Source organism: Sorex fumeus, unplaced genomic scaffold (assembly GCF_029834395.1).
Source record: "Sorex fumeus unplaced genomic scaffold, SorFum_2.1 ptg000098l, whole genome shotgun sequence".
Lineage (NCBI taxonomy): Eukaryota > Metazoa > Chordata > Mammalia > Eulipotyphla > Soricidae > Sorex > Sorex fumeus.
Genome location: NW_026606155.1, coordinates 81,384,870 through 81,395,338, shown reverse-complemented (window position 1 = coordinate 81,395,338; position 10,469 = coordinate 81,384,870). Strand labels below are relative to the sequence as shown.

General features: G+C 36.7%; 1 pseudogene; it reads left to right on the top strand.

Annotated features, from left to right (window-relative positions):
- Nucleotides 1-2,350: 2,350 nt before the first annotated feature.
- Nucleotides 2,351-3,654, top strand: LOC130041725 (non-POU domain-containing octamer-binding protein-like; annotated as a pseudogene).
- The last annotated feature ends 6,815 nt before the right edge of the window (nucleotides 3,655-10,469 follow it).

The following is a 10,469-nucleotide window of genomic DNA, read 5'->3' as shown; positions in this document are numbered from 1 at the left end:
CACCTAATGAGGGAACAGCTAAATATTTAAAACAACTGCTAAGATTTTAAGGAGGACATTGCTAGCAACACAATAGTAGCTGGAGATTTCAACATCGCTTTATCACCTTTGGATAGATCAACAAGAACAAAACTCAGTAAGGAAACATTGGCTTTGACAGAAGAAATAGAAGAGAAAGGGATTATAGACCTATACAGGACTTTACATTCCCAAAAGAAAGAATACACATTCTTCTCCAGTGCTCACGGAACATTTTCCAAAATAAACCATGTTCTAGGCCACAAAACATACCTCTATAGAATCAGAAAGATAGAAATAGTATCAACAATCTTTTCAGACAATGATGCACTTAGAATAGAAGTGAATCACACACAGACAGGGAGAACCAAAACAAACACCTGGAAATTAAACAACTCAATGCTGAACAACGAGTGGATCAGGAAGGAAGTCAAGGACGAAATCAAAAGATACTTGGAAACAAATGAGAATGAAGACACAAGGTACCAGAACTTATGGGATGCAGCTAAAGCCATATTAAGGGGAAAATTTATAGCTCTGCAAACATATCTCAGGACAGAAGAAAGGATGCACATAAACAACTTGACTTCACAGCTCAAGAACTTAGAAAAAGATCAACAGAAGGAGCCCAAATCAGAGAGAAGGAAAGAGATCATAAAACTTAGAGCAGAAATCAACAGCATGGAAACTGAAGAAACAATCCGAAAGATCCATGAAACCAAGATCTGGTTCTTCAAGAAAATAAATAAGATAGATAAACCACTAGCAACACTCACAAAGAAACAGAGAGAGAGAACCCTAATAAATAGAATCAGAAATAAGAATGGGGATATCACAAGAGAAACCAAAGAAATTCAAAAGATCACCAGAGACTACTTTGAAAGTCTGCATGCCACGAAACAAGTGAACCTAGAAGAAATGGATAAATTCCTGGATTCCTTTCATCTCCAGAAGCTGAATCTAGAAGATCTAAAAAAAAAAAAAGATACTGGGGTCATTCCTAGTGAGTTGACCACCTGGGCCTGACATTTCAATTTTCAGGCATACTTCTGTAATTGCTTGTCCCTAGAAGTGACAAGGGACACTATGGATATACCTTAAATGCTGGGAGCACGAGTTCCATATATAAATGCAGGATAGCACAGCGGGTGGTGCATTTGCCTTACACGCGGCTGACTGGGCTGACCCGAGTTCAATTCCTCCACCCCTCTCGTAGAGCCCAGCAAGCTACTGAGAGTATCTTGCTTGCACGGCAAAGCCTGGCAAGCTCCTTGTGACATATTTGGTATGCCAAACACAGTAACAACAAGTCTTAAAATGTTCTGGGCCCACTCGAGTAAATCGATGAACAATGGGAGGACAGTGACAGTGACATTGATCCATTTGATGATATGTGAAGAACAGTTACAAATTGTTGCTTAGAGGTAGAAAGATATACATAGGATCAGGCACTTGCCTTGCACATGGCTAACCCAGGTTTGATCCCTGGTACTCCAGAGATCCCCAAACCTTCCAGGAGTAATCTCAGGTGGAGAGCCAGGAGTAAGTCCTGAGCACAGATGGGTGTGTTCCAAAAACCAAAAAATAAATTTTTTCAATTTTATAATTTGATGTTCAATAATAATATGGTTTTGAAATGTTACTAAAATATTACAGTTTCATAAAATTAATGGCAATATATTTTAGTTTTACACATAGTTCAAATATTTTTCACCTTCTTTAATATTTAAATAATCCTGTATGATTAATAAGACCGATAGTATATTCATTTTGTAGATGCAAGTACAAGTTAAGGGGAAAGTCGGTGTTACTTAGAGAATATTGAAATATTTTTCAAATTTTTAAAAAACTCTTCTTTGAGATTCCATTAATACTAAAATAGAAAGTTTTTAAAGTGAATTTTACATTTAAAAAGATAAATTATGACAGTACACATGGTAAAATATTAAAGATCAGATAGTAGTAACTACTCTAACTTGATTGGAAATAAATCTACAAGTGATGTATAGGAAAAAATGAGCAGAACCAAAAAGAACCAATTTATTCTTTATACCCTTGGAAATTTGAGGAAATTGTCCTCTGGTGTCTCTTAAAGTGTTACACAAGAAGGCTGAACATTTTTAATCTAAAGATATGATTATATAGAAGCTAACCAAGTCCCTCAGATTGTTCTCCTGGCTCCGTACTATTCTAACAGAAGACTCAAGTTTCTGAAATTTAGCTTGATCTGAACTAGGTGATAGTAGGCTTGATTAAGAGCTAGGTAGGGTGTTGTTCTTAAAGAATTACCTGGAGGCAACGTCAAGAGACCAGTCAGTGGAGGGATGCAAAAATGCAGAAGAATAAAACCTTCAACTTGAAGAAACAAAACCGTGCTCCAAGGAAGCAGTAGCAGTGGCCCCCGCTACCAATACCTGCAGATAGGCAACAAGCCAGCAGCCAAAATGAAGGCTTGATTATTGACCTGAAGAATTTTAGAAAACCAGAAAAGACCTTTACCCAGTGTAACCGGCTCTTTGTGGACAGTCTTCCTTCTGACTTCATCTAGGAGGAAATGAGGAAACTCTTTGAGAAATACCGGAAGACTGGTGAAGTCTTCACTCAAAAGGATAAGGTCTTTGGCTTTATGCGCTTGGAAACATGAACTCTAGCAAAGATTGCCAAAGTGCAGCTGGACAATATGCCCTTCCATGGAAAACTTTGTGTGCCATAGTGCATCCCTCGCAGTCAAAAACCTTCAGTACGTGTCCAGTGAACTGCTGAAGTAAGCATTTTCTGTGTTTGGAAAGGTAGAGGGGGCTTTGGTCATCATGGATGATGAAGGAAGGCCCTCTGGAAATGGCATTGTTAAATTCTCAGCAGAACCAGCTGGTCAGAAAGCACTGCACAGATTTAGTGAAGTTTCCTTCCTGCTAACCACGTTTCCAAGACCTGTGATTGTGGAGCCCTTGGACCAGTTAGATGATGAAGAGGGCCTACCAGAGAAACAGGTTATTAATAACCAGCAATTTCACAAGGAACGAGAACAACCACCCAGATTTGCCCCACCTGGCTCCTTTGAGTATGAGTATGCCATGCGCTGGAAGGCTTTCATTGTGATGGAGAAACAGCAGCACGACTAACAGCAAGGAAGGTTATGAGAAGCAGGAAATGGAGACGGAAACTGCGCTTCAGGAGCTCCAGTCATGCTCACGAAGCAGTATTTTATGAGGCATCAAAAACTTCGAAGAATGGAAGAGCTCCACGATCAAGAAATGCACAAATGAATGCAACTGGAACTCAGGCAGGAGAAAAAGCATAAGAGCTCAGAGAAAGCAGTGTGGAGACAACAGGAAGAAATGATGCAGCGCAGATACAGCAGGAAGGATTCAAGGGAACCTTACCTGATGTGAGAGAACAGAAGCCATGGGCATAAACAACAAAAGTGCCATCCCCTCTGCTCCTGCACCAGCTGGTACCTCAACTGCTTCAGGATCTGCCACTATGATGTCAGATGGAACCTTAAGATTGACCCCACCAATGACTGAGTGCTTTGGCCAAGCTGCTACCATGGAAGAAATAGAGGTGATTGGTGGAACCCCTTCATTCAAACGCGTGGTTCCTGGATCTGAATTTGCTGCAAACAAACATCAATGATACTAATAAAATTGCTTTGTCTAGTTTCCTAAAACCCTTAAAGAAAAGAACCCTTTTGGGACTAGCCAGAATTCTACCCTGGAAAACAGTTAGTGACTCCTCCCAATAGTTAGGTCTTCTCTGCCTGTAGTACTCTAGGGAGTCTGCTGGAGGCAGAAGGCAAGGGAGGGGAGGTCACTCTTAAATCAATGCGGTGTGATATATTGTTTCTGTGTGGTGTATTCTTGAAGTCTCACGTGGTTGTTGAGCCTAAGAAGGAACCATGTCAAATGGATCCAGTTAGAGTCTCATGATTCATGTTATTCCATTTCCATCTTGTTCTATTTGCGTATTCATACCCTGTAACCAAAAGACACTGCCACATACACTGCTACAACCAAATATTCCCCCATGACCTTAGCCTCATTGCTCCATTCATTCCCAGGTGGGAATTCCAGCAAATGTCCATAGCGGTCACAGACAACATATGTACGGTTCTATTGTTGTATCCCACATATTACCCTTTCAAGTCCTAAGGAAGACATTTTCTCTTAGAGATTTTTGCTTTAATATATCTTTTAAAAATCTTGTATTGACTTACCTTCATTATTTTCTTGGATAAGGAAAAACCCAGGGACATCCATTTTGGCCATGACATTACTTGTTAACATTTTTTTGATAGGCCCAGTAAAATCTTGGAAATAGGGTTGTTGAAAGCTAAAGGTCAGGAAGTAGCTCATTTTTATTAGTGTGCCATGTATGATTGTCCCTGATAATGTTTGGAGTTTTTTTTATATGGAGCAAGCAGTAAAGCAGTATCAACTTATTGAAATATATTTTAAAAATAACAAAATATAGCAATTACTCACAGTATTTGCACTGTGTTGCCTTTCACATGGTCAATATGGGTTCAATTCCCAGAACACTACCCTGAGCACTGAGGCAGAAGAAAGCCCTGAGCATTGCCAGGTTTGGCAAAAACAAACAAACAGAAACTTTGGGAATTATAGGAAACTCCAAATTCTAAAAGGGGAGACCATGCAAGTAGTTGAATGAGTAAACTTGAAGGAGAGAAGAATGCTACCAGAATAAAGAAAGCACACTTGAACCCTAATTTTTGAGTAATAGAAAATAGATATAATTCTAAGATCCAGAGGTATTTACAGGAATACATTGTTGAGATGTAATGGGAATGATGAACCTAGGAGAAGAGGGAGTCTTCTGGGCTACATGTTTGATGCCACTTCCATTTGGAGAAAAGTCTCTGATGATTATTATGAAATTTTAATTCTGAGAACTCTTTGGTTCCAAAAAACAATCTGGTAAATTAATTGATCCATTTCATAGTAGAAACGAGCAAAAGTAAAGACTCTATTATAATAATATAAAGAATGGATTATAGATGTGTAGGGAATATTGAAGATATTTTTTCCAAAAACCAGAAACCATGTGATGCTATGGTTCTAGGTACTTGAACTAACTGGAATCTGTTATGAAAAAAACTTCACTTTTCATCCTGTTAAAAACTCAAAATTTCCAGATAAACAGAATCATATTAACCTGGTTTCAATCATAGGTCTATTGGCTAGTAAAGGGTGAGGAGCTTTGATTGACATTATGAATGCACAAAGTGGAGGAGAAATAGTTGCCTGCAGGAAATTAGGGTGATATTAGCAGAAGAGGCAGACAAAAGTAACAGATGTGCATCTAGTGCATTAACTACAGATGAAGCTTATTTTTTTTCTAACTTTGTGTAATAAATACTTATCTCTGTTAAAAAGTTTCTATTAATAATATGTTAGCATGTTAACTCTCTTCTATTCTTTAAGTTCAATTGATAGAAATAATGTTAGGCCTAAAGTTATGACAAACACAAGCTGTAGGAGAGAAAAGAAATTTTTCAGACTATGAAAAGTAAGAATGCAATTTTTATGACAAGTAGATTTTAAAAGTTGAAAAAAAATTTAAGACAATTTTGAGATGCTTCGCTTAATTACATAAAGAAAAGAAAGATTGGCCAAAAATAAAGAGTCCTCAAAAACAAAAGGTCTCAACCATATTTCTTCATGAATTCTCAATTAATACAAATTTTACACTGTCAAAAACAATAGTGTCAGCTGTGCTTATGTTTATGGCTCTGGGGAAGCCTGATAAGATCGAGCATTTAACAAAACTTGTGACAGAATCAGGATGAAGCTCACCCATTTACCTTGATGGTTCACTGTGTCTAATTTAAATATTTGTTCATATAAACCAAACTGGTAACAGAAACAAATCATTTTGATTGGTTTATTTGCTTACACAAGAAAACTAATCTACTGAGAGGGTAAGACCCAAAAGCTGACAGATCTAAACGTCAATAATCTTTCTTCCATTTTCTTAATTTTCATTCAAGAGTGACGATAATTTCTCTAATCATTTTTTTCAACCTAGGAACTAACATTTACTGAAGGTCTTTGAAGTACTCAGGTATTCTTGGTGTTAGTAAGTTCTAAGATAATGAGGACAGAAAAGTAATAATGGCAATATGCTTATGATACTCTAGTTCAGGCCTTTTATTTCCAGTATATTCTCCTAAATTAATTTTTTGTTTTATTTTGTATCGCTCATGTCTGAGGTGGTCTCTTGAATATATTCTGAATATTTCTTTTTACTACTTTCATCCTCTTTATCAATGTATAATTTTATATAATAATAACTAATTTTAAGTGAGAACTTTTACCTAAATCACTTTTAACAAATCTATGTATTCAAATGACTACTGCCTCACTAATGATCTAAAACTTTATCATCATACCAAAAACTTTTGCACTTCTCTCACAAATCTCTGACAAACATTGATCTGCTTTCTACCCATTTAAGTTTGTAGAGTTTTTAATTTAATGTAATATTTTTGAGAGTTATTCATCATACATATATACATATATCAGTAGTTTTTTTCTTTTAATGGCATATGGCATTCAATTTTATTAATACCACAGATTGTTTGCACATGTACATTTGATGGACACTTGGGTTGTTTCCAGTTGAGACTATTATAAAGTTGCTATGTACATTTAAATACAAGTATTTATGGAGATCTAAATGTCATCTCCTGGGTTAACAACACCTAGGAGTGGAAATGCTGGCTCATATGTTAAGTATATGTTTAACTTTATGAGAAACTGCCAAATTGTTTTCCAAAGTGACTATGTCATTTCACATCCCTGCCAGCAATATATGAGAATTCCAATTGTTCCACATTTCTACTCCTACAGTTTTATAGTTTTAGCTCTTCCAGTTAAGGCTAAGATCCTATTTAAATTATGAACATGATTTAAGGAAATGATTGAGATTCTCAGTCTCTTATTTTTTACATGGATATCCAGTTGTTTCAATAAAATTTGTTAATAATGTTAATAACATTATTTTGGCACCCACTTTGAAAAAACAATGTGTGTACCTCTATTCTAGTGATCTGCATTTCTATCTTTATTTCAATCCAACTGACAAACGTTGAGGCTTGATATTCCATCTTGATATTGAGTAATCATAATTCCTGCTCTTTGTTCTATTTTTTCAAAACTGTTTTGGCCAATCTAAGTTTTTCACATATATATGAAATTTTTAGCCAACAATATGGTTTTTTCATATTTTAATATGGTGAATTATAATGATTTACGTTTTTTAATATTAAACCAAATTTATATTCCCAGAATAACTCACACTTATGATTATAAATCATTCTTTTCATATAATTCTGTATTTAACTTGACAAATTTAGTTTTAAAGTTTTATTCCATCTATGATTCCATAAAATTCCAATTTCTATTTTTCTTACAGTATGTTTTCCTGCTTTACTATTAGAGTAATGGTAGCACTGTAGCGCTGTCCTCCCATTGTTCACCGATTTGCTCAAGTGGACACCAGTAACGTCTCCACTGTGAGACTTGTTGTTACTGTTTTTGGCATATCGAATACTACACAGCTAGCTTGCCAGGCTTTGCCGTGTGGGCATGATACTCTCTGTAGCTTTCCGGGCTCTCCGAGAGGGGAGGAGGAATTGAAACTGTGTGGCCAGTAGGCAAACACCCTACCTGCTGTGCTTTCACTCCAGCCCAGAGTAATGGTAATTTCATTAATTGAAAGCATCTTTTCCATTCCCTGATTTTTAAAAAAAATTATTAAGGCACCATGATCTACAAAGCTATTCATTGTAGAGTTTCAGCCCGAATCCTACCACTAGTATCCACTTCTCTTCACCACTTAGGGCAGTAATTATCTTTGGGGAAATATTGTAACTACAAATTTGATTCCTTTCATAGATCTAGGATTGTACAGATAATTAACTTCTGGGATAAGCTTTGGTAGCTGTATATTTTAAGGATTTCCTCATTCTACACAAATTGTTCGATTTATTGACTTTAAGTTGTTCATGATGTACTCATACTTTTGTCTGAAAGATCCATAATGATGTCCTTTCTCTCATTCCTGATACTGATCATTTGTGCCTTGTCTCTTTTTATCCGATAAGTACACCAGAGACTTACCAATTATATTGACCTTTACAAAGAAACAGGTTTTGTTTTCATTGATGTTAGATTATTTTTGTGTCTTCTGTGTCATTGATTTTTAACACTTGAACTTATTACTTCCTTTCTGCTTTAATTTCAATTGACTCTTTTTTTTCAGTTCCAAAAAGTAAATTTTAGGTTACTTTCTTAATACCTTTCTACTTAGAATGAGCATTAATACTTTAAAATTTATATATATAGGGAGAGCTACATTTTACAAATTTTTATAGTTGTTATTTATCTACATTATATTTTATACATATTTTACTTTTCCTGATAATTTTGTTACCTTTGAATAAAAGTGGTGATAATTCATTAAACTTTAAGATATATTTAAAGATATATATTTAAATAAAAATTTGATGAATAAAAAATAGAAGACAAATAAAAATAAAATAAAAGGTTGACCTTCCAACTTTTGTCAGGGTTTGCAGAATGTTATTGCATTTCACAGGAGGTTGGAAGCATATATGGAGATTACTTTCAATTTGATGGTTGCACATTTTAGCAAATATACATGGTATAAGTCCTCAGAAAACATGTAAAAATTGTACCTTGGTACACTGAATAATGTATTTAAACTACCACAGCTAAGAATGAGAATATTTTGATCGCTGGATGACTCTGACAAATGGTAATATATCAACTTACCCCTTGTGATATATGCTGTCACTGAACTGCTTGAACTAGCTCAAACCCCTGTTAGCAATATTTCATCTGGTTGGATTTGAGTGCTTAAGGCTTTCACTGTATATGTACCTTGTCCCAAATTAACTTTGCAGCTTCTTTCCCGTCATGTCCTCACTAGAAAATTCTGAATGCAATGTCCTTCTCCTATTCCCTAGTTACCCAGGTGCTTTCAAATTATCTGATAATTTTTTAGACCCCAAAGTCCTTCCCCTTCCACTACATAGACAAAATACCTTTCATGTTTCAAGAATTTGCTCTAAAATCATTAATGTGAGAAACATTTCTAAATCTTCTAATATAATATAATCTTAGGTAGATTATATTAATACTCCCCACCCTTGTTGTGCCTGTCCATACAGGAAGAGTCATCTGATTGGCACTTGATGTGCCTTCTCTAGCACTGCCATTTTTCTAATTGTGAGGTGAAGTATCTATAACATGAAAAGTATATGGTATAAAATGCAGTACTATTAATACCACTCAACACTGAGTCTTTTATAATGTATAACATACATTCAAAGAATTACCTGATTAATCTCAATAAGCCCTCAATGCCCTGCCCCAAGGGACCCAGCCTCAGCATCCAAAAACCCTTCAGAACTCAACCGCCGTCGAGCTCAAGGTCACTTCCCACATGCCCAGGCGGAGCCTCACACTTGAGTGAAAATATTCCTGAACCGTGATGCCGAATTCACGGCCATGTGACACATCATAAGACACTCCCTACCCATTCCCCATAAGTACCACAGCACATTTGATGGGGTTCAGAGAGTAAGCAACAAATAATAGAGAGAAATATATATGTGCATATATACATATTTTCATATATATATGAAAGCTCACATCAATCCTTAACAACATGTTAGTGATATCTTTTTTTAATTTTTTATTTTATTTATTGAATCACCGTGAGAGCAGTTACAAAGCTTTCGGGTCTAAGTCTCGGTCATACAATGAAACACCTGTACCTTCACCAGTGCCCATTCTCCACCACCAAAAACCCCAGTATACCCCCATCTCACACCCTCCCCCTACCTGTGGGGCAGATGATTTCCACATTACTCTCTCTCTCTCTCTACTTTGATAACATTCAATATTTCGACACCAGACCCACCATTATTATTTGAGATTTTACCCCAACACTCAGATCTGCTGAAAAGTCAACAGTAGACAATTTGTGTTCTATTGCTGGTTATGAATAATATATGATGTCACCTGGCTGCAGTAGGGCTATGTGATTTTGAAATTCCGAAATTTTAACACTTAAATCTGGAGGGATTTCTGCCAAAAGCCACTGGGTTTCAAGATTTGCTCCTGATTCTCTAGGATCATGGCCATTGAGCAGCTTGATCAGGAACCAGAGAGGCCATTCGTGGGAGATGACTTGGGGGTCTCGTTGGGATGGGGAGACCAGGACCAGCTCCACCCCCATCCTGTGAGGCCCAACAAGGTTCATCACTGCGTGCTCAGACCTGACTGTCCAATGGCCTCTGGAGGATGACGGGCACCGAGCCGCCAAAGGGGAGCAGGCAGAAGGACAGCACCCTTTCCCCTCTGGGGTAACCCGGCGACAGTAACCTATTGCGTGGTCCA